General features: G+C 48.6%; 1 protein-coding gene across 1 annotated transcript in view; it reads left to right on the top strand.

Annotated features, from left to right (window-relative positions):
* Positions 1–21,170: 21,170 nt before the first annotated feature.
* SVIL (supervillin) overlaps positions 21,171–25,970 on the top strand; it is a 193,317-nt gene continuing 188,517 nt past the window's right edge. The window contains exon 1 of the mRNA XM_044294219.1: positions 21,171–21,264. The gene's annotated coding sequence lies outside the window, so the exon portion shown is untranslated. The remainder of the gene's footprint in view (positions 21,265–25,970) is intronic.

Here is a 25,970-nt window from a genome sequence, read left to right on the forward strand (position 1 = left end):
ATTCTTTTATTAATACAAAGACATAGAATATAGCGCTATATTCATGTTAAATCTAGATCTCCAAGATAAAAGAATAGGAAAGTTGCCTTATTATTAAGTTATAAGGCAATTAGAAGTTATAATTTATAACTTCTAATTCTAAGCTTAAAAATCGCAATATGCGAATGATTAAATCGCATATTAATCGCGAGAAAATACAGAAATTACGAATATTCGATTTCGACGAATATAAGACGAATATTCAAGCGAGTATTCGCAAAATCTAATATGGCACCTCCCGCTCAACACTACCCAGGAGGGGGAGAGTTGGTTTGAAAACAAAACAAAAAACAAACCATATGTGCACAGCCCCTTTAAAGAGAAATCTAATATCTCAAACATGGGGGGAGATTTATCAAAACTGGTGGAGAAATGGCTTAGTTGCCCATAGAAACCAATCAGATTCCACCAAAGACAGGGAATCAACATGCAGTCAGTGGGGTCTGAGAATGAACGTACTGAGCTGCAGTCTTTATTGTACTGATCAGCAGATCACAGGTTCCCATGTGTCGAACCCCCGATGATGACAAATTGATGGCTCATCAATGTACAAAACCAGAACCCCCTTAAATCATCAGAAAATTGTTGCAAAAAAGTTTCAGATTGTTCTAAATATTCGGTTATTAGGGTCATGTTGACTAAATGCAATAGACCAGGGATCAGCAACCGTCGGCACTCCAGCTGTTGTGAAACTACAATTCCCAGCATGCTCCATTCATTTCTGTGAGAGTTCTGAGAAGAGCAGAGGAAGTATGCATGCTGGGAGTTGTAGTGCCGGAGGTTGCCTACCCCTGCAATAGACCAAGGAAAACAGAACATAGCACCAAAACGTTATATCTTACTATTGCTATCCTCCATGCAGGATAATTACCCTGAGGGACCTCCGACAACTTCTTATCATGTGTAATACATGGTGTGTGGTCAGATCTAGTTGAAAACCCAGGTTTCTGTCTTGTTGATGTACATTTTCATTTTTGCAGATCTTGTCGGAAGATAAAACCTACCATCTCCTATTCCACTACCAGGAATATGTATGTCCACATGGCTCAACACAGGAATCAATCATATCAGGTTTAGGCCTCATGCACGCGACCATATCCTTTTTACCAGCCCACAAATTGCAGATCCGCAGAAACACGGATACTGGCTGTGTGTTTTACTCAATTTCCCGTTCCACTTATCCCGACTTTTGTTGGAAATGCCAATTCTTGTCCGCAAAATGGGATGGCAGAACGGAAACACAGTGTGCTGTCCACATTTTTTGCAGCCCCTTTGAAATGAATGGGTCCACATCCGATCTGCAAGTAATGCGAATTGGTAACGGAGCAAAAGTACGGTAATGTGCATGGGGCCTAAACTGCATGAAGGTCATAAAAGTAGGATCTCAGTCATTCAGACTATTTGTGGCAACATGACATGGCCTCCAAACACCAGCACCAGTAAGGCCTCATGCACACGACCGTTTTTTTTTAAGATCCGCAAAAACGGGGTCCGTAGGTCCGTGACCGTTCTTTCGTCCGTGGGTCTTCCTTGATTTTTGGAGGATCCACGGACATGAAAAAAATTTTGTTTTGGTGTCCGCCTGGCCGTGCGGAGCCAAACGGATCCGTCCTGAATTACAATGCAAGTCAATGGGGACGGATCCGTTTGACGTTGACACAATATGGTGCAATTTCAAACTGATCCATCCCCCATTGACTTTCAATGTAAAGTCAGGAGTCCCTTTTATACCATCGGATCGGAGTTTTCTCCAATCCGATGGTATATTTTAACTTGAAGCGTCCCCATCACCATGGGAACGCCTCTATGTTAGAATATACCATCGGATTTGAGTTAGATCGTGAAACTCAGATCCGACAGTATATTCTAACACAGAGGCGTTCCCATGGTGATGGGGATGCTTCAGGTTAGAATATACTCAAAGAACTGTGTACATGACTGCCCCCTGCTGCCTGGCAGGTGCTGCCAGGCAGAAGGGGGCAGACCCCCCCCCTGTATTTAACACATTGGTAGCCAGTGCGGCCGGCCCCCCCTCCCTCCCCTGTATTTAACACATTGGTGGCCAGTGCGGCAGGCTCCCCTTCCCTCCCCTGTAGTTAACACATTGGTGGCCAGTGAGGCCCCCCCTCCCTCCCCTGTAGTACTGTAGATTCATTGGTGGCCAGTGGGCCCCCCCCTCCCCTGTAGTACTGTAGATTCATTGGTGGCCAGTGGGCCCCCCCTCCCCCTCCTAATTAAAATCTCCCCCCCTATCATTGGTGGCAGCGGAGAGTACCGATCGGAGTCCCAGTTTAATCGCTGGGGCTCCGATCGGTAACCATGGCAACCAGGACGCTACTGCAGTCCCGGTTGCCATGGTTACTTAGCAATTTGTAGAAGCATTATACTTACCTGCGATGTCTGTGTCCGGCCGGGAGCTCCTGCTACTAGTAAGTGACAGATCATTAAGCAATGCGCCGCACAGACCTGTCACTTACCAGTAGGAGGAGCTCCCGGCCGGAAACAGACATCGCAACCGGGATGGCAGTAGCGTCCTGGTTGCCATGGTTACCGATCGGAGCCCCAGTGATTAAACTGGGACTCCGATCGGTACTCTCCGCTGCCACCAATGATAGGGGGGGAGATTTTAATTAGGAGGGGGAGGGGGGGCCCACTGGCCACCAATGAATCTACAGTACTACAGGGGAGGGAGGGGGGGGCCCACTGGCCACCAATGAATCTACAGTACTACAGGGGAGGGAGAGGGGGGTGCGGCCGCACTGGCCACCAATGTGTTAACTACAGGGGAGGGAGGGGGGCCGGCCGCACTGGCCACCAATGTGTTAAATACAGGGGGGGGAAGGGGGGTCAGCAGGGGGCAGTCATGTACACAGTTCTTTTAGTATATTCTAACCTTAAGCGTCCCCATCACCATGGGAACGCCTCTGTGTTAGAATATACTGTCGGATCTGAGTTTTCACGAAGTGAAAACTCAGCTCTGAAAAAGCTTTTATGCAGACGGATCTGCGGATCCGTCTGTGTAAAAGTAGCCTACGGCCACGGACCACGGACGCGGATGCCAATCTTATGTGCATCAGTGTTTTTTCACGGACCCATTGACTTGAATGGGTACGTGAACCGTTGTCCGTTAAGAAAATAGGACAGGTCATATTTTTTTGACGGACAGGAAACACGGATCACGGATGCGGCTGCAAAACGGTGCATTTTCCGATTTTTCCACGGACCCATTGAAAGTCAATGGGTCCGCAAAAAAAAACGGAAAACGGCACAACGGTCCATGTGGATTCAGGATGATGCACCCAAAAAACACAGCAGAGTTCACATCAGCATTCAGCCTTTCCGTTCTCCTGCGCCGTTATAGGAGCAGGAGAATAGAAAGGACGGATTCGGCACATAACTGAGCCGTAGGGAGCCTACAGGCCCCATAGACTATAATGGGGTCCGTTAGGTTTTCGCTCAGAGAAAGATTTTTTAAGCAGAGACAAAAGTCCTGCATGCACGACTTTTGTCTCCTCTTAAAAAATCTTCAACTGAGGAAACCTAATTATAGTCTATGGGGCCCCGTAGGCTCCGTTATGTGCCGAATCCGTCCTTTCTATTCTCCTGCTCCTATAACGGCGCAGAAGAACGGAAAGGCTGAACGCTGATGTGAGCTCTGCCTAAGGCCTCTTGCACACAACCGTATGCCCTCCGAGATATACGGTCCGTGAGCGGGCCATAAGTCCCGGAGCGTCATGGATCGTGTGCACAGGAGCGCACAGCATCATAGGTTACAATATGATCATAAGAGTGCAGGACAATAGCCCCGCGGACGGCCTGATGTGCACAGCATCATTGTAATCTATGATGCTGTGCGCTCCTGTACACACGATCCCTGACGCTCCGGGACATATGGCCGCTCACGGACCGCATATCTCAGAGGGCATACTGGTCGCGTGCAAGAGGCCTAAGGGCAGAGTTCACATCACTGTTTAGCTTTCCATTCTTCTGATCCATCAGAAGAACATAAAAATTATAAAAAAACTAAAACAGATCCGTTATTTTGAGCATCAGTTATGACCATTTGTGTCACTTCCGTCAGAGATCAGTTATTATTGACAGGAGAAAAGTTTCTACATGCAGGACTTCTTCTCCTGTCAAAAATAACGGATCTGTGACGGAAATCACACAAACTGTTCATAACTGATGCTCAAAATAACGGATCTGTTTTTCTCTTTATTTTTCTGTTCTTCTGATGGATCGTTGTTCGGCCGTGCCCGTATTGCGGCCCGGAAACAGCACAGATGCGGACCCTTTCACTTAATTGGGTCCGCAATCCGGAAGCGCTTCCATGGGGTTTCTCTCCGTGCCTCCGCAGCGCAAAAAAAAAATAGAACATGTTCTATTTTTTTTCAGTGTGGACGGATACTGGACCCATTCAAGTTGCGAACAACGGCCGTGTTAATGAGCCCTTACCCTGAGGGTCCTTTTGAGACAATCTCCTGGAATAATTGTCTATTATGTCATTAGGGCTTTACAGCAACAGCAAATTGTCTGGGTTCTTGGTGTAAAACCGCAAATACAATGTCAACTCAATGTTTCCGTCTGAAATTTCACAGGATAAGGCCTCATGCACACGACCGTTGTCGTGTCCCGTGTCCGTTGTTCCGTGATTTTCTGCGGACCCATTGACTTTCAATGGGTCTGTGGAAAACTCGGTTAATGCACCGTTTGTCATCCGCGTCCGTGATCCGTGTTTCCAGTCCATGAAAAACCTGTCTTATTTTTTTCACGGACAACGGTTCGCGGACCCATTCAAGTCAATGGGTCCGTGAAAAAACACGGATGCACACAAGATTGTCATCCGCGTCCGTTTTTTTCCTATCATTTGCATGGCAAACTTGACTTAGATTTTCTTTTTACTTTCCTTCATGTCTGGAGATCCTCCAAAAATAAAGGAAGACACACGGAAACAAAAACGGACACGGATCACGGAACAACAGAACCCCTTTTTGCGGACCGCAAAAAAATATATTGTCATGTGCATGAGGCCTAAGATTGAGGTTGCAGCGATCTCCTGATTTTCTTGTAACTTGGGCGTAATGTTGTGTTGTCTTGGAGCACTTGTCTTCAAGTAAGAAAAACAGTGACACAGCAGCGTAGAATGGCGCTGCCGTGTCGTCTGGTCTGCTATTGTGTGGTAAGGTTCACACACCTGTTAGGGAGTGGTAGTTCCTTAAATCCTTTGTTACATCCAGGCCATCGTGCACACGGGTGACTTACATACCTTTGCCTTGATTCAGAGACTACTTGTCACAATAATTAACAAGCTGTTTTCCTGAAACAGAATAACAATGGATAAATATGTGGCTTCTGATATTGGGGCGAGGGGGGCATCCCATTGTAATCATTCCAATGGTGGGTGCAACTCCTCAAAGAAAGAGCCCCAGTCTAAATTCTAAGGTAATGCACGGCTCCAGTACACTGTATGTTGCAGCAACGTGATCAGTTTGTCTTCTGCAGCCTGTCAGTATTCTCATACATTGCAGGTTGCTCAGTCCCATTCAGTGTGAAATCCATCTGCCAGCTCAGTCAGTTTCTCTCCTCTCCTGAGCACAAATCTAAGCTGACATCTTTGCAATCAAATACAATAGATTTAAAGGGGTTCATTGATGACCTATACTCACCATAGGTCATCAATATTACTTAGTGAGGGTCTTGCACTTGGCACCCTCACCAGTCAGCTGTTTTTGGCAGCTGCGGCACCAGAAACGAACAGTGCATGGCAGAAGCAAAAGGCTCTGTACATTGTGTAGTTTCCAGCACCGGTGTACTGATGTTCAGCTCCCGTTCACATGAAAGAGAGTTATGCCTTATTTACAGGTCAGTATTCGGTCAGTGATTTCCATCAGTGATTCTGAGTCAAAACCAATTGTGGCTCTAAACACAGAACAGGTGCAGATCTTTCCCTTAGGCCTCATGCACACGACCATTGTTTTGGTCCGCATCCGAGCCGCAGTAACCCATTCACTTCAATGGGCAAAAATATAGAATAAAATTCACACATCTTTAACGCTGGGTTCACACCTGAGCGTTTTACAGCGCGTTCCTACGCGCTGTAAAACGCACAACAGGCAAGAACCAATGATTCCCTATGGGAATGGTTCACACCTGGGCGTTTTACAGCGCGTACGATCGCGCTGTAAAACGCCCGGCGCTCAAACAAGTACAGGAGCTTTTTTTGGCGTGTTTGACGCGCGTTTGGGCCATAGACTCTTTGGACAACACTGCTGTCAATCACCCAAACGCGCGTCAAACGCGCGTTTACTATTACAAAAAACGCGCATAAAAACGCGCGTCAAAATCGCGCATAAAAACGCGCGTTTGCGGAACGCTTAGGTGTGAACCCAGCGTTACAGGGCCGCAAAAGATGCGGACAGCACTCGGTGTGCTGTCCGCATCTGTTGCTCCGTTCCGTGGCCCCACAAAAAAAATATAACATGTCCTATTCTTGTCCGTTTTGCAGACAAGAATAGGCATTTCTACAATGGGCCGCCTGTTCCGTTGCGCAAATTGCAGAAGGCACACAGGCGGCTTCCATTTTTTGAGGATCCGCGGTTTGCGGACCACAAAAAACAGAACGGTCGTGTGCATGAGGCCTTATACCTTATGTCTGTGGAGGCTCCAATCCTTGCTTTAGCTCACAATCACTGATGGAAATCACTGACCAAACACTGATGTGTGAATGAGGCTTTAGGCTGCATACCCCAAAATGGCCACTACACAGTGTACGGAGCCGTCTGCTTCCACTGGGTATCCATGTAATACAGGTCTTAATAAATGTGTCCCCCCCTCCCCCATGTCAGAGAATGAAAACATCCATTGCTTACATTCAGTGGCTGATATCCTGTTCTCTTTTAACTTGACCCAAGCAACTCTGAGCACAGTGGTCAAAATTGGTTTTTAGTCACTGAATGCAAACAGTGTATGAATAATTGGCAGCCAGGAGCAGCAGAAGAGTCAGTAGCGGGGTAGAGGGATCCCCGCCAATCTAACATTTACCACCTGGTGTTAAATGCTTTAGGCTGGAATATCCCTTTAAATGGTTTTCCAGGAGTAAGATATTGATGACCCATCTAGAAAATAGGCCATCAATGGGGTTTAAACCCCTTTCACCCCACTGATCAGCTGCTCGTGATTCAAGGTAGTAAGTGAGCCAAAACACTACAGCTCCGTACACTGTGTAGTGGCCGTTTTCAGGTACTGCAGCTCAGCTCATACTCACTGGAGTAGGAGTATCAGCTGCAGTACATGAGAACAACCATTGAGGAGCTGTGGAGTTCTGTAAACTGTTTACTCCCTGGAGACGCGGCTGCAGGTAATAGGACCACCACCAATCTGACATTGATACAACTCCCACAATCCTGCAAGAACTGCCAAGCAAGTGTGTCTGCTGGGAGTTGTAGTTTCACAGCAGCTGGAGTGCTGAAGGTTGCTGAATCTTACATTATGATGAATGGGATCCCTATATCCATGCTTTCTCTCATATCAGAAGATTCTCCGGCACCTGAGATATGAGCAGTGCTTCCATTAATCCTCCGGCAGACACCTCAGTCACCGGGGACTGAAAGTAGCACAGAAGGACTCCTGGGAGCACCATTCTCAGAAGTGGTTAGTTATTAGTGACTCAGCCGCTATAACTGGATGCATCCTATCACTATATCAGTATAAGACCCCTTTCACACGGGCGAGATTTCCGCGCGGGTGCAATGCGTGAGGTGAACGCATTGCACCCGCACTGAATCCGGACCCATTCATTTCTATGGGGCTGTGCACATGAGTGGTGATTTTCACGCATCACTTGTGTGTTGCGTGAAAATCGCAGCATGTTCCTCTTTGTGCGTTTTTCACGTAACGCAGGCCCCATAGAAATGAATTGGGTTGTGTGAAAATCGCAAGCATCCGCAAGCAAGTGCGGATGCGGTGCGATTTTCGCGCACGGTTGCTAGGTGATGATCGGGATGGGGACCCGATCATTATTATTTTCCCTTCTAACATGGTTATAAGGGAAAATAATAGCATTCTGAATACATAATGCATAGTAAAATAGGGCTGGAGGGGTTAAAAAAAATGTACAAAAATTTAACTCACCTTAATCCACTTGTTCGCGCAGCCGGCATCTCTTCTGTCTTGTTCTGTGAGGAATAGGACCTTTGATGACGTCACTACGTTCATCACATGGTCCATCACATGATCCATCACCATGGTAAAAGATCATGTGACGGACTATGTGATGAGCGCAGTGACGTCATCAAAGGTCCTATTCCTCACAGAACAAAATAGAAGAGATGCCGGCTGCGCGAACAAGTGGATTAAGGTGAGTTAAATTATTTTTTAACCCCTCCAGCATTCAGAATGCTATTATTTTCCCTTATAACCATGTTATAATGGAAAATAATACAATCTACAGTCGTGGACAAAAGTTTTGAGAATTACATAAATATTGAAAAAGTTGCTGCTTAAGTTTTTATAATAGCAATTTGCATATACTCCAGAATGTTATGAAGAGAGATCAGATGAATTGCATAGTCCTTCTTTGCCATGAAAATTAACTTAATCCCCAAAAAACCTTTACACTGCATTTTTATTGCTGTCATTAAAGGACCTGCTGAGATCATTTCAGTAATCGTCTTGTTAACTCAGGTGAGAATCTTGACGAGCACAAGGCTGGAGATCATTATGTCAGGCTGATTGGGTTAAAATGGCAGACTTGACCTGTTAAAAGGAGGGTGATGCTTGAAATCATTGTTCTTCCATTGTTAACCATGGTTACCTGCAAAGAAACGCGTGCAGCCATCATTGCGTTGCATAAAAATGGCTTCACAGGCAAGGATATTGTGGCTACTAAGATTGCACCTCAATCAACAATTTATAGGCTCATCAAGAACTTCAAGGAAAGAGGTTGAATTCTTGTTAAGAAGGCTTCAGGGCGTCCAAGAAAGTCCAGCAAGCGCGGGATCAGCTGCGGGATCGGAGTGCCACCAGTGCAGAGCTTGCTCAGGAATGGTAGCAGTCAGGTGTGAGCGCATCTGCACGCACAGTGAGGCAAAGACTTTTGGAAGATGGCCTGGTGTCAAGAAGGGCAGCAAAGAAGCCACTTCTCTCCAAAAAAGACATCAGGGACAGTTTGATCTTCTGTAGAAAATATGGTGAATGGACTGCTGAGGACTGGGGCAAAGTCATATTCTCTGATGAAGCCTCTTTCCGATTGTTTGGGGCATCAGGAAAAAGGCTTGTCCGGAGAAGAAAAGGTGAGCGCTACCATCAGTCCTGTGTCATGCCAACAGTAAAGCATCCTGAGACCATTCATGTGTGGGGTTGCTTCTCATCCAAGGGAGTGGGCGCAATCACAATTTTGCCCAAAAACACAGCCATGAATAAAGAATGGTACCAAAACACCCTCCAACAGCAACTTCTTCCAACAACAGTTTGGTGAAGAACAATGCATTTTCCAGCACGATGGAGCACCGTGCCATAAGGCAAAAGTGATAACTAAGTGGCTCGGGGACCAAAACGTTGCCATTTTGGGTCCATGGCTGGAAACTCCCCAGATCTTAATCCCATTGAGAACTTGTGGTCAATCCTCAAGAGGCGGGTGGACAAACAAAAAACCCACAAATTCTGACAAACTCCAAGAAGTCATTATGAAAGAATGGGTTGCTATCAGTCAGGAATTGGCCCAGAAGTTGATTGAGAGCATGCCCAGTCGAATTGCAGAGGTCCTGAAAAAGAAGAGCCAACACTGCAAATACTGACTCTTTGCATAAATGTCATGTAATTGTCGATAAAAGCCTTTGAAACGTATGAAGTGCGTGTAATTATATTTCACTACATCACAGAAACAACTGAAACAAAGATCTAAAAGCAGTTTAGCAGCAAACTTTGTGAAAACTAATATTTGTGTCATTCTCAAAACTTTTGGCCACGGACTGTAGAGGCCTGTGCCTATACATGACTGCGGCGGATCCACCACCAGTGCAGGGCTTTATTCAGACCGGCGTCTAAAACGCTGGTTTTAATAAATGTGCATATATAGATCTAGAGAGAGAGAGAGAAATAAATTATAACGTCCCAATATATAATGTACTTACAGGGCTCCAGATGGCGACCAAAATAGTCGCCAATGCGACTTAGAATTTACAAATGGCGACAAGACTTTTTAGTCTTGTCGCCATTTGCGACTAGACCCGCTGTCGCAGCTCTGCCGTTGAACAGCGGCGGGCACACGAGCTGATAGTTCTCTGCCCCGCCGCCGCCGATGTTCTTCCCAGTCTGAGTCAGTGAGTCACAGCACACAATAGCAGAGCCGCTGGCAGCAGGGAGGGGAGGGACTCGGGAGGAGTGTAATCTGATCCTAGAGTGGAAGCTGCTTCTGCCAGCCCCTCCCCTCCCCGCCCACCAACCAATCAGAGCTGAGGCAAGCACTAGCAGCTCTGAGTCCCTGACACAAGTGCAGGGAGTCTAAGAAAGAATCGAAAGAGTCACAGGTTAAAGAATCTAAAGATCCGACTTAGTTAGTGACTCATTTGATTCTTTGAGTTAAAAGAACCGTGAGTCAGACTCTAGAATTTTAGAACAGACACGGAGGCTTCGTATTGCTTTTCTCTTTCTTTACTAAAATATAGCAGCAAAACACAGGAAGAGAAAAAAGTGCCCCTGTAACCTAGACAACCAGCCACTCCCCCGGACTAGCCGGTATAAGAGTCAGCTCCAACCTACAGTCCTCCTCTTTCTTGCTGCTCACAGGAAGATGAGTATCTGATATATGTGTGTTGTATTTGATTGTTATATATGTGATATATTTTCTCCACAGGGATTGCGATTTCCTTCCCTTGCTGGTCTTGTCCCCCTGTGCGTTGTTTCGCCAGGGGGGATTCTTTCTTTCGTTACCTGTGGGCCCTGTCTAGATCGGTACCCTCTGCGGCCGTCTCCCTGCCCCATCTTGGTCTCGTGGACGCTCCGGCGCTTGCGCCGGAAGTATTGCGAGATTTCGGCCGCGCGCGCCTCCCGTTGCCCCGTCCTCTCGCGTGACTTCGGCGGCCATTTTCGCCAGTCGCCTGCGACCTGCTGTGCCCTGAGGACCCGGCTCCGGCTAGTTTAAGGTTTTCCCTTCTAGTTCAGTGGCCACATTAGGACCTTCTATGATGTCCTCCCCGGCGATTAACCCCCCTTCTCCTGGGGACGCTGCTCCTCCGGTGGCTCCGGTCATTCCCCCTCCTGGGGTGCCTACCGCATCTCCCCATCATATGGATCCGGCCCCTGATGCCGCATCCTTGCTCCAAAAGGCAGTAGCGGAGGCCATTGCCTCGGCTATGGGCTCCATGTCGGCCACCATTTCGCACACCTTATCCCAAGCGCTCCGGAACCACTCCGGTGACGCGCCAGTCGCACAACATGTGACGAACCCTGATCCCTCCCCATCCACCTCCATGGGTGAAGTCCAACTAGATACTCAGGCCTCCAGAACCCCTTTGACTGGTGACTCGTCTCACCCACAGGATAGCGTGCCACTGACACGCAAAAGAGCCTTACCACGCCAGGCGGAACGGGCGCGGCAGTGGAAATGCGCTAGAGCGCAATTTGAGAGCGACTCCGACTCAGAAATCGGGTCTAGTGAGGAGGCTGAGGATGAGTACGTGTTTGAGTCTGGGGACGCTACAGACACGGAGGGCCCGGGTCCGTCGGATCCCTCGCCCCTGACCCGCTTTTTGATCCTGACGCCTTACACCATCCCAGGTCGGCGGAATGGCTCCCCGCAGAGCATGTTTCCAGTTACCTTGAAAATTGGGTCCGTCGCCCGCTTAGCAAAGCGGCGCGTAATAAACTTAAGGCTGAGTGTCCCAGGCCTATCATCCCTAATAAGGTGTGTGACACCCCCACCGTTGACCCCAAGATGACGCAATTTCTTGCGAAACTTGGTTGGAATCCGCGTAAAGGTCTGGATTCTGCATTGAAAGCTTGCCAGGACAAGCTGCTTGATATCTTTGGGCCCCTGGCTAAGTTATTCGACTTGGCGGAGTCCGCTCGGGCCGAGAATAGGCAGGTGGACCCGGAAGATCTCAGAGGTTGGGTGCAGCGGGCGATATGTATTGCGGGTAGCGTCAATACCTCGCTCTCCATAGAAAGGCGCAAGGCCATACTCTTTAAGATTGAGCCTAAATTGGCGAACCTCTCCCTCACTGAGCCGGGCAAAGACGCCCAGGGCCTCTTATTCGGAGACTCTTTTATAAAGGACCTGGGGCGTTATGTAGGTGCCTTCATGGCCTTGGACAAGGCGCAGTCCTCCATGAGGAAGGTGTTTCAGGGACGGGTCTCTTCCAGGGCCGGCAGTGTCAGGGGCCGCCTGTCCGGCCGTTCATCCTATCAGGCCCGTACCGGGGGCCGAGGCTCCTTCTCCCAGCCAACGGGTTACCAGGGTCCCTCCTACCAGGACTCGCGCCAGCCAACCCCGTTCTTCCCTTCCCGTGGAAGACCTTGGCGCTCCAGAAGCTTCCGAGGCACTCGTATGGTAAGATTGCCACTTCCTCGTGTTTCTTTCAATCCACCTGTAGGGGGCAGACTCCATCATTTTTTCCCTGCTTGGCAGGCCATTACATCGGACAGCTGGGTCCTGTCAACGGTCCTGGGCTTCCAGATAGAATTAGTCTCCTCACCGGACCGCATCCCGTGCCCCCATCCGCTAAGTCTTGCCGCGACGGACCGCGCCTTGGTCCAGGAAGAACTCTCTACCCTTTACAGGAAAGGAGCCGTGGAACCTGCGCTCGCCTCCTCCCCGGGAGTAGTAAGCAATATTTTTCTGGTCGAGAAAAAGGGAGGTCAGATGCGTCCGGTTATCAACCTCCGAGCCCTGAACACCTTGGTGCGCTACAGATATTTCAAAATGGAGGGCATCCACCTCCTGAGGGACCTTCTTCTGCCGGGGGATTGGATGGTCAAACTGGACCTCCAAGATGCGTACCTTACAGTCCCGGTTGCGCCTCTCTCCTGAGACCTTCTCAGGTTTCTCTGGAACGGGGAGACCTGGCGCTTTACTTGTCTGCCCTTTGGTCTCTCCTCCGCCCCTTGGGGTTTTACCAAACTCCTGCGGCCGGTTGTGGCCTGGCTTCGGGCCAGGGGTGTCCGTCTCATTGTGTATTTGGACGACATCCTGCTAATGGCCCGGAGCAGGGACCTGCTCCTGTCTCACCTTCGTTTGGCGACAGATCTCCTGTCACGGTTGGGGTTCCTGATCAATTGGGAGAAGTCTTGCCTGTTACCGTCCAGACGCATGGAGTTCCTGGGTTTCCTGGTGGATTCGGAGTCCGAATCTCTCAGCCTCCCTTTGCAGAAGGTGCGCGCCATTCGCAAGGAGTTGCAACAAACTCTGCGGCGCCCCCAGGTTTCCCTGAGACAGTTGGCCCACATAATTGGCCTCCTTTCGGCATCCATACAGGCGGTTTTTCCCGCACCCCTCCACTATCGGGCTCTTCAGCGCTTGAAGATCGCCCATCTTCGGGGGGTGCCTCTTATGCGGATGTCGTCTCGTTGGATGCCGAGACTCGGGACGAGCTCTCCTGGTGGATCCAAAACCTGTCGGCCTGGAACGGCAGGGCCATTTTCGGTTCTCGTCCGGAGTTCACGGTGGATTCCGATGCCAGCCTTCTCGGTTGGGGTGCCCACTGCGAGGGGGTGTCCACGGGGGGTCTTTGGTCCCTGGAGGAATCCAGCCTCCATATCAATGCCCTGGAGTTGCTGGCCGGGTCCTTTGCGATCCGGAATTTCACGTGCGACAAGGTGAATGTTTGTATTCGCCTCCGGATGGACAACGTGTCCGCCGTGCGGTACGTCAATCACCTGGGCGGCACTCGTTCCGCTTTGCTAGCACGATTGGCAAAAGATTTTTGGAACTACTGTTTCTCCAAGAATCTGGTGGTCCGGGCAGACTACCTTCCGGGCCTCCACAACACCGAGGCGGATTGGAGCTCGCGTCATTGGGCGGACTCCAGCGATTGGAAGCTCAACGTGGAGGTCTTCTGCGGTATCTGTTCTCTCTGGGGTTCCCCGTCAATCGACCTTTTTGCGTCTCGGCTCAATGCCCAGCTCCCGCGTTTCTTCAGCTGGAGATCGGATCCCGCGGCGGAGGCCGTGGATGCGTTTCTCCAGGACTGGTCCAGCGAGTTCCTGTATGCCTTTCCCCCCTTCGCTCTCATTCCCAGGGTTCTCCTTCAGGTCAGGCACCAGTCGGCCGAACTGGTGTTGGTGACCCCGCTTTGGAGATCTCAGGCGTGGTTCCCTCAGCTCCTCGAGCTGACGGTGGATGTCCCCAGATTGTTGCCAGCCCTTCCGGACCTGGTGTTGGGCCCCCTCGGTCAACTTCACCCGCTTCTGACGGAGGGTTCCCTGTCTCTCCTGGCCTGGAGGATCTCTGGATCTCCGGTGAACTCCAGGGTCTTCCGGGCTCGACTAGACGCCTACTGGCCAACGCTTGGGCCCCTGGTACTAGACGTGCATACCGTTCCGCCTGGAAGTCTTGGGCTGGTTGGTGCGTGGGAAGGGACGTGGATCCCGTATCAGCACCTGTTTCAGCCGTCCTGAATTTCTTGACGACCTTGTTTGAGGAGGGCCAGGCTTATCGGACCATCAATGTGTATCGGTCTGCCATTTCTTCTTCCCACCAGGGGTTCGGGGGTCGCCCGGTCGGGCAGCATCCTCTTGTGTGCCGTCTTTTGAAGGGCGCGCGCCTATCCCGTCCCCCTAAACCGAAGTATTCTTCTACCTGGGACGTGTCGTTGGTTCTGTCACTTTTCTCGTCCTGGCCTTCGAATTCGGAGCTTTCCTTGCGCCACCTTTCGGCCAAGCTGGTCTCCCTGCTGTGCTTAGTGTCGTGCAGACGGGTTTCCGACGTCCAGGCTCTGGACATTTCGGCTCGGTCTTTTACGCCTGAGGGGGTGTCCTTTTTGATTTCTAGGCGCACGAAATCTTCTTCTCATTCTATCTCTTACCCGGCGTTTGCGACCAGGCCTGACTTGTGTCCGGTCGCTTGCCTTCGCGAATATGAGGTTAGAACTCGGGCTCACCGCTCTCCTGCCTGTCCGAATCTTTTTCTGGCCTGTCGCGCCCCCTTTGCCCCGGTTTCTTCCACCACTTTGGCTCGTTGGGTCAAATGGGTGCTTTCGCTTGCGGGGGTGGACACCTCCACTTTCTCGGCTCATTCCACGCGCAGCGCTTCGGCCACCGCTATGTTGGCCTCTGGGGCTAGGTTGCAGGATATCCTTAGGGCGGCTGATTGGTCGCGGGAATCTACATTCCGGGATTTCTATTTCCGCCCGTCTCCTCATGCGTTTTCTGCGGTGGTCATGCAGCTTTGAACTTGCAATACGAAGCCTCCGTGTCTGTTCTAAAATTGTGGGATTTTACTAGTTATACGACGTAAAGTCATGATTTTAGTAAGACACGGAGGCGAGTATTGCCCTCCCTATATGTTCTGCTCCCACCCTTGTTGGGTCTTGGGTATGGTAAGTACTTCTCTGCATGAGATATATGATTATTGATGTCATTGTCTGTATACCGATTGCATGCCTGGTGTTTTTTCCTTCCATAGTAGGACGATGATGTTGTTCTTTGTTTTACCGGTTGCATGCCTCAGAAATTCCTTCCTTGGTGGGATGGTGTCGAGTCACCGAGTTTCGTGTCTTTTGCCTTAGGTTGATTCACCCGGAAGTTGCAGTTCCAGAAGTACCTCCAGGATTCGCAGCTCCAGTTGTTCCGTTTGGTTTCGCTGTCTGGCGGTTGGTTTCTTTGTTGACAAGATGTTCCAGGGCTGTTCGTGTTCCGGTTGATGCGGTCCAGTGGCTCGCACGATGAGTGGAATTCCGAGGTTCCAGGTTGTTGGTTCTTCCTGTTCGCTAAGAGGAGTTACAAGAAAGAGGAGGACTGTGGGTTGGAGCTGACTCTTATACCGGCTAGTCCGGGGGAGTGGCTGGTTGCCTAGGTTACAGGGGCACTTTTTTCTCTTCCTGTGTTTTGCTGCTATATTTTAGTAAAGAAAGAGAAAAGCAATACTCGCCTCCGTGTCTTACTAAAATCATGACTTTACGTCGTATAACTAGTAATATCCCACAATTCTCAGCAGCGCAGTGGAGAAGGAGTCTCTCCCTCCCCCCTGTGCTGCTTCCGCCCCCAATAAGAAGAGATATGGGAGGAGGAGGGGAGGGGCTGTGGCCACTGCGCCACCAATAAAGATAACTGACCTGTTTATACACACACAGGAGGCGGGTGCCGGAATCAAATAGCCGACACCCGACCTCTTTGACAGGAAGCTGCGATTAGCGGCAGTTGAGTTGACCCTTCAGGTGCGGTACCTGAGGGGTTAACTGCCGCTGTTCACAGCTCCCTGTCATAGAGGTTGGGTGCCGGCTATTTGATTCCGGCACCCGCCTCCTGTATTTGTATAAGAAACATTGGTGGCACAGTGCTCCCCCCCCCCCAACACCCCAGTATAAGAAACATTGGTGGCTCAGTGGGAAGTGCCAATGAGTGTTAAAAAATGATAAAAAAATTAACTCACCTCCTCCAGTTGATCGCGTAGCTGCCGGTCTCCTGTTCTTTCTTCAGGACCCGTGGTGATGTCACTGAGCTCATCACATGGTCCATTACCATGGTGATGGATCATGTGATGTATCATGTGATGAGCACAGTGATGTCGCCACAGGTCCTTTGACAGGTCCTGAAGAAAGAACAGGAGACGATCAATTGGAGGAGATGAGTTAATTATAATTATTTTTTTTAACCCTCATTGGCACTGCCCACTGCGCCACCAATGTTTATTATATTGAGGGGGGGCACACTGCGCCACCAATGTTTATTATATTAAGGGGGGGCACACTGCGCCACCAATGTTTATTATATTAAGGGGGGGCACACTGCGCCACCAATGTTTATTATATTGAGGGGGGGCACACTGCGCCACCAATGTTTATTATACTGGGGTGTTGGGGGGACGCACTGCGCCACCAATGTTTATTATATTGGGGGGGCGCACTGCACCACCAATGTTTATTATACTGGGGTTTTGGGGGGTTCACTGCGCCACCAATGTTTATTATATTGGGGTGTTGGGGGGGGGCGCACAGCGCCACGAATGTTTATTATATTGGGGGGCACACTGCGCCACCAATGCTTATTATATTGGGGGGGCACTGCGCCACCAATGCTTATTATATTGGGGGGGCGCACTGCGCCACCAATGTTTATTATATTGGGGGGGGCACTGCGCCACCAATGTTTATTATATTGACCTTCTACTATGCATTCTGTATTAAGAATGCTATTATTTTCCCTTATAACCACGTTATAAGGGAAAATAATACAGTGAATAGACTTTCATCCTAGCAACCATGCTTGAAAATCGCACCGCATCCGCACTTGCTTGCAATTTTCACGCAGCCCCATTAACTTCAACGTGAAAAATGCACAACATAGAGTATGCTGCGATTTTCACGCAACGCACAAGTGATGTGTGAAAATCACCGCTCATGTGCACAGCCCCATAGAAGTGAATGGGTCCGGATTTAGTGTGGGTGCACTCCGGTATTTTAAATGCCGGATCTGGCACTAATACATTCCTATGGGGAAAAATGCTGGATCCGGCATTCAGGCAAATCTTCAGTTTTTTTCGCCGGAGATAAAACCGTAGCATGCTGCGCTTTTATCTTTTGCCTGATCAGTCAAAATGACTGAAATGAAGACATCCTGATGCATCCTGAACGGATTGCTCTCCATTCAGAATGCATGGGGATATGCCTGATCAGTTCTTTTCTGGTATAGAGCTCTAGGACGGAACTCAGCGCCGGAAAAGAAAAACGCTAGTGTGAAAGTACCCTAAAATATTACGTTTAAATCCCCCCTTTCCCAATTTTACATATAAAATATATAAACAATAAATAAATAAACATATTACATAGCGCTGTCCAAACTATTAAATTATTAAAAAATATCTCCTATGCGGTGAGCATTCGCCATTTTTTTGTCACCTTGTCACCCCCAAAAATAGGATAGGACTGTTCTATTATGGGCCAAATGTTTCATAAAATGCGAAATGCACGCGGCTTTTTTTTGTTTTTGTTTTTTGCGTGGTATTGAGTATCGCAATAGTTTTTTATGGTGACGAAAGCGAATCAAAATTTTGGTATGAAAACAACCCTACGCCGATCTAATCGGCGTAGCATTGTTGCGATACCAAAATTTTGATTCGGTTTCGATTTGGCGACTATAAATTTGATTTGGCTCCTAAATTTTTCAGTTCAGGAGCCAATGGCTACTAGGTATTTTTTTTTGTCTGGAGCACTGACTTATGTATAGTGCACATATATACATCATGGGTCATATTTACTAAGACTGACGTTTTAGACGCCGGTCTTAATAAACCCCATACCTGTCGGTGGATCCGTTAGCGTTATGAAGCGGCACTGGCCTGTACAAAACTTCGGTGGATCCTCAGCCACTTCTAAATGTAAGAAAGCCTCCTAGTTGTTTTATATTTACCCATTTTCTACACATAAAACAGAAAAGTAAATGGTAAATGAGAAGGGCCTGCCGGCCCCTCCCCCACCCATGCCACTTCCGTGGGAGTAGTCGCAGACTGTGGCGCAAAGGACCTTTCCGCTGTAATCTGCGCCAGAAACATGCCTCATTTATAAGTCTATTTAGTCTCTCTCTGTATATTGCACATCTAAATAATGTACGGCTGTATAATGCACACATACATATATGAAGCAAGTCTATAATGTCCATTATACAATGTACTTCTCTATAATACTTATATATAAAATACATTGCAAGTCTATATAATGTTCCTTTGTATAATGTAAGACTATATAATGATCCTCTATACAACGTACTTCTGTATAATGCACATACATAGATTGTAAGCCTATATCTCTCTGTCTATATAATGTCCTCCTGTATACTGTACATCTATATTGTGTCCTCCTGTATACTGTACATCTATATTGTGTCCCCCTGTATACTGTACATCTATATTGTGTCCTCCTATATACTGTACATCTATATTGTGTCCTCCTGTATACTGTACATCTATATCATGTCCCCCTGTATACTGTACATCTATATTGTGTCCTCCTATATACTGTACATCTATATTGTGTCCTCCTGTATACTGTACATCTATATTGTGTCCCCCTGTATACTGTACATCTATATTGTGTCCTCCTATATACTGTACATCTATATTGTGTCCTCCTGTATACTGTACATCTATATCATGTCCTCCTGTATACTGTACATCTATATTGTGTCCTCCTGTATACTGTACATCTATATTGTGTCCTCCTGTATACTGTACATCTATATCATGTCCCCCTGCATACTGTACATCTATATCATGTCCCCCTGCATACTGTACATCTATATCCTGTCCTCCTGTATACTGTACATCTATATCCTGTCCTCCTGTATACTGTACATCTATATCCTATCCCCCTGTATACTGTACATCTATATCATGTCCCCCTGCATACTGTACATCTATATCATGTCCCCCTGCATACTGTACATCTATATCCTGTCCTCCTGTATACTGTACATCTATATCCTATCCCCCTGTATACTGTACATCTATATTATGTCCCCCTGTATACTGTACATCTATATCATGTCCTCCTGTATACTGTACATCTATATCCTGTCCCCCTGTATACTGTACATCTATATCCTGTCCCCCTGTATACTGTACATCTATATCATGTCCCCTGTATTCTGTACATCTATATCATGTCCTCCTGTATACTGTACATCTATATCACGTCCTCCTGTATACTGTACATCTATATCCTGTCCTCATGTATACTGTACATCTATATCGTGTCCCCTGTATACTGTACATCTATAGCCTGTCCCCCTGTATTCTGTACATCTATATCATGTCCTCCTGTATACTGTACATCTATATCCTGTCCCCCTGTATACTGTACATCTATATCCTGTCCTCCTGTATACTGTACATCTATATCACGTCCTCCTGTATACTGTACATCTATATCCTGTCCTCCTGTATACTGTACATCTATATCATGTCCCCTGTATACTGTACATCTATATCCTGTCCCCTGTATACTGTACATCTATATCCTGTCCCCCTGTATTCTGTACATCTATATCATGTCCTCCTGTATACTGTACATCTATATCCTGTCCTCCTGTATACTGTACATCTATATCATGTCCTCCTGTATACTGTACATCTATATCCTGTCCTCCTGTATACTGTACATCTATATCATGTCCCCTGTATACTGTACATCTATATCATGTCCCCCTGTATACTGTACATCTATATCCTGTCCTCCTGTATACTGTACATCTATATCCTGTCCCCCTGTATACTGTACATCTATATCATGTCCCCTGTATTCTGTACATCTATATCACGTCCTCCTGTATACTGTACATCTATATCACGTCCCCCTGTATACTGTACATCTATATCACGTCCCCCTGTATACTGTACATCTATATCATGTCCCCCTGTACACTGTACATCTATATGATGTCCCCCTGTATACTGTACATCTATATGATGTCCCCTGTATACTGTACATCTATATCCTGCCCTCCTGTATACTGTACATCTATATGATGTCCCCTGTATACTGTACATCTATATCCTGTCCTCCTGTATACTGTACATCTATATGATGTCCCCTGTACACTGTACATCTATATCATGTCCCCCTATATACCGCACATCTTGCCCCCTGTTCACACACGGCTCACTTGCTGTGTATGCGGTGGCGGCTTTACGTTACAGGTAATATCACCCTTCAGCCGCTGAACTTGACCTCACCCCGTGACTTTCCCATCATTCGCGCCCCCCTCTCTCGTACTTGGTTCGCCCCGCCCGCTCTCAGCCTTCACTGGCGGCCCGGAAGCTTCATGGCTCGGGGGCGCGCATGTGAGGACTCCGGCATTACTGCTGCGCGGGCACGGCGTCCGGGAGGATCAGGGGAGGAGGACGGAGCCACAAGTGTGAAGGCAGCGGTGTCACAACGGGGGCAGAGCCGCGGGCAGCATCCAGTCCCCGCCTACAGCCAGTGTGGTGAGTGACGCTACAGACGGGCAGCATGGGCGCCCGGCAAACTTTCTAGTTGTGGAGTGAGAGGGAGCCCGGTGCAGGTGTGTCCCCAGCAGGTAAGTGCGTGCACCCCGCTGTGAGGGCTGACGTTTGGGTTCACCTTGCAGCCAGGCTGTTCTTCTAATGTGGTGACCTGCTTTGCTGAAGTGGTGGCCCCCCCACCCTCTGCTAAAGGGGCAGTGTGGGGGACCCCCAAAGTCCTGTTAGAGGGGGCAGAGTGGGGGACCCCAAAGTCCTGTTAGAGGGGGCAGAGTGGGGGACCCCCAAAGTCCTGATAGAGGGGGCAGAGTGGGGGACCCCCAAAGTCCTGATAGAGGGGGCAGAGTGGGGGACCCCCAAAGTCCTGATAGAGGGGGCAGAGTGGGGGACCCCCAAAGTCCTGATAGAGGGGGCAGAGTGGGGGACCCCCAAAGTCCTGATAGAGGGGCGTAGTGTGGGGGACCCCCAAAGTCCTGATAGAGGGGGCAGAGTGGGGGACCCCCAAAGTCCTGATAGAGGGGGCAGAGTGGGGGACCCCCAAAGTCCTGATAGAGGGGGCAGTGTGGGCTTGTCTGTTCCTGAAGCTAAATGCCATGAAAGTTGGGTGGTACTTGGCTCTGGTGCTAAAGTGACCTCTAAGTATGCACCCTGGACCTGGGTGGGCATGGTCAGAAGAAGTTGTGGGGGTTTCTTTATTTTCAGTAATGAGGAGCTCTATGCAATTCTTTTGCAGCCTTGTAGACTGACCTACCTTCTTCTTTGCACCATGGAGTGATTGTACAGGGTGTCGGGGTGCATTAATGGGAATCCAGGCGATTGTAGTAAAGAGGAACCCCTCTCATCTCCAAGATGTATGCAGTGGGAGCAGCTTTGGTAGCCCTCTTTTCGGTAAGAGGTGCTGTTGGACACCCAATGCTATAAAGAGGTCTGAGGTTTATCATGCTTCAGGGTTGAGGGCCTATATCTACTCATGACCTAGAACTTTAGTTTTTCTTCACACGTATGGATATACTAATCATACATGGTGATTAGGAGATTCTACTCTAGGGGTTAATAATTGTCCACTTGTCTGACCTATATAGTGTCTAATATACATCTGAAGATCTTGAGGAGCTTTTGGCTTCACTTATAGTGTTGGTTGGACTGGTTAACCATGTTTCACGCAGCATGTTTCTGGTTTGTTTGCATAGATGGTGGTCCAATCTTCTTCTATAAGGTGACCTACAGATAGATGTTCCTGATGTGTTTGGTGGGCATGTCATGGATGAGGGGGTCCATTTTTCTCCAAGCTTCAAAGTCCTTTCATCCTGTAGCTATGGTAGAACAGTCTCGGTCAGGAAGACCTTCTTAAAGGACATCTCTAACCTTAGGTGACTTCAGTAGAGTACCTGCACTTTACCCTAAAGGCCCACAAAAATAACAGCCTTGATCCTTCTTCCGGAGCAGATCTCAAAAGTACAACTGGGACACAATGCCGAATAATAGTGTGTGTAATCTGAGTTGTCCGGTCATTTGTAGGTAAGCTTGTTGTCCATGGACATAGAAGGTGGCACTCCCTAGAGATCGTGCTACCTGATGATGTCATGTAAGACAAATCCTGAATGATACCTAATCCTCTGATGTCACTGAAGGTAATACATCTCACCTGGAAGAGTTTCTGGACTGGCAGAACTACAATATGTGCATTGTGCAAGGTCCTGGGATAACAATAAAGTCCTTGTGGTTCTCGTCTCGGTGATTGCAGGTTCCTAGATTTACAGTGGATCATTTTCATCAGATGATCCCTTCCTGTCAGGTTATGTGGGTGTTATTGTGGCCATACTCATTAGATGAACGTGGGCTGAAGCTGTGAAATGTGGAGGTGTCCTGACACTGCCCCTCCCCCTCTGGTGAGCCTAAGGGTTCACATCTATCAGGGGTGGGGGAGTCAGGAGGAATAGATTTCGGCACAACAATGTGACCGCTCTCTTTGGTCTATTGGGCAGATTCATCAATCTGCTGTAAAAGTAACCAATCGGATTCCACCTTTCATTTTTCAAAGCTCCTGTGGAAAATGAAAGGTGGAATCTGATTGGTTGCTATGGTCAACTAAGCCAGTTCTACTATACACCAGTTTGATTAATCTCCCCCTATGTATCCGAGTACCCATAATAAAACTATGGAGCTTCTTCAGTCTGAATAGAGCTTGCCTCTGTTATTCCTCCTGGAAATCTCTGATTATATTGTCTTCTGGCTGTCACAGTTCCCCTTGTCCCTATACAGCCTGCCACTGTGTGTTCTAACACTGCTTAGGGCCGAACACCCATACAGGAGCCATTACTGCTCCTCGGTGAGAGATGGCCGCAGTAGTTTCCTGTGCGAGCTAAACCCTAGGTTCTCGAGCTGCGGTATGTGTTCCCTAGGGGGCTTCTTGGGTCTCAATCACACTGGCTATTTCCAGTTGCTTTGATACAATCCCTCTAATAGGGGTTGTCTGGTGCTGTTAGGGCTCATGCACACGACCAGGCCTGGTGCGGGAAACACGGTCCGTATGTCATCTGCATCTACCGGATCGACCATGGCTCCCCTGACCCCACCTGACTGCATCATAGTGATTTACAATGGTTAATTGCTGTGTAATGTCACCATGTGAGCACAGTACAATAGACCCACAATCGGATAGGAGCTGACTATCATAAACCCCTACGATGCATTCAGTTCTGGTCCAGGAGATGCGGCCGACACACGGACCAGGTTTCCCAGGCTGAGCGCGATCGTGTGAATCGGCCCTCTCCTCTCTGAATAGGCCATCGATATATATTTGGGGGAGGTCCAACGCCCCGCTCCCCTACCAGGCAGCTTTTCTACACTACCTCAGCTGCTGGGACCACCCAGCTTTGTCCATTGTGTAGCGGACCATGCTGGTTACTGCAGCGCTGCTCCCATTCACCCCAATGAGCTGCAGTAACCAGTGCCATCCACTGCACAACGGACAGAACGGTCTGGTTCAGAAAGCTACTTCTGGTGCTACTGCGGAACGACTGATCGGCGGGGGTCTCCTGAGGATAGACTGTCAGTATGAACGGCATTTTATTTCCATAGATATCAGTTAAATGGAAAAATGTCAGTATGTGTTTTTTTATTTATTTTTATGGCACTTTTTGTGCCGGTGTATTATTCCCCATACTGATCCACAGAGAAATTGAACACTGGTTACAAAGCACGCAAAAAATGTAGTAACATGCCAGGTGGTATGTATACAATGTGCGCCCCTGTCCTTGTGCCGCGTTCACATCTCCATCAGAGATGATCCGGCACAAATGCCAGCTGTCGGCTGGACTAAGGGTACTTTCACACTTGCGTTATTCTTTTCCGGCATAGAGTTCCGTCCTAGGGGCTCGATACCGGAAAAGAACTGATCAGGCATATCCCCATGCATTCTGAATGGAGAGTAATCCGTTCAGGATGCATGAGGATATCTTCAGTTCAGTCTTTTTGACTGCTCAGGATGGAGATAATACCGCAGCATGTTGCAGTTTTATCTCCGTCCAAAATTCCGGAACACTTGCCTAAATGCCGGATCCGGCATTTCTTCCCACTGACATGCATTAATGCCAGATCCGGCCCAGAGTGACCCGGCAAAACGGATCTGCTCATGCTCAGACCTCATAAAATGTGAAAAAAATGCCGGATGCGTTTTTCCGGATGACACCGGAGTGACTGATCTGGCATTTCAATGCATTTGTCATACAGATCAGGATCCTGATCCGTCTGACATATTCCATAAGTTTGCATGCGTTTTGACGGCTCCGGCAGCCAGTTCCAGCGACTGAACTACCTGCCGGAATCCTCTGCTGCAAGTGTGAAAGTACCCTTAAGCTGCTGCATGCAGGGGCTGGATCACTACCTGATCCCATTATAGTCAATAGGGATCCCTCGGTGATATGTTAAATCCGGCAGTTCTCTTCTGGATCAGTCTGCTGGAAACGCTCACAGCAGATTTTAGAATGGGGGCCCCTCAAAGTAAAGGGAGAGCGGCTGCACATGCGCGACCACCATCCATTCAGCTTTCGGAGTTAGGGCTCGTGTGCACCCTGCATCACGGATGCGAACCTGTTCACTTGAATGGGTCCGCAAACCCGGAGATGTGGTGTGGAAGCACGGATTGGAACCCTACGAAGCGTGCACTACTTTTTTGCGGTGCAGACCGTCTGATGCAGATTGCGGACCCCATTCAAGTGAATTGGTCCGCAATCCACATGTGGCTGCCCCACAGCACGGGCCCAGCCAGCACATGGTCGTGTGCATGAGCCCTTATGAAAATATCATCCGTGTACAGGGAGAAGCGGCAGTGCGGGGACCAGGACCGACGCAGGGAGTGGGGTAAGTATATTACCGGTGAGGGGCCCGGCACATGCGGGGATGTTATATGATGACCCTTTTAAGGGTGTGTTCATATAGAGGATTTTGCAGGGGCAGTCTGCACCCATTAAGTCACGGCTTCAGGCCTCATGCACACGACTATCCATTTTGCTGTCCCCAAACAGCGGATACCGGTTGTGTGCATGGCACATTTTTCTACTAGAACTAGTTATTCTTGGCTGCAAAATGGACAAGTATAAAGCAGGGTCTTTAATAATCTGCGGACAGTGAGCGGAGGACATCCATCTGCTGTCCACATTTGTTTTGGACCCATAGAAATGAACAGGTGTGCAAAAATGCGGAATAGACGCAGACCAAAACTACGCTCGTGTGCATGAGACCCTAAACTGCCAACCGTGTGGCATCCCATTGAAAACAATGA

This window comes from Bufo gargarizans, chromosome 5 (genome assembly GCF_014858855.1).
Source record: "Bufo gargarizans isolate SCDJY-AF-19 chromosome 5, ASM1485885v1, whole genome shotgun sequence".
NCBI classification, from domain to species: domain Eukaryota; kingdom Metazoa; phylum Chordata; class Amphibia; order Anura; family Bufonidae; genus Bufo; species Bufo gargarizans.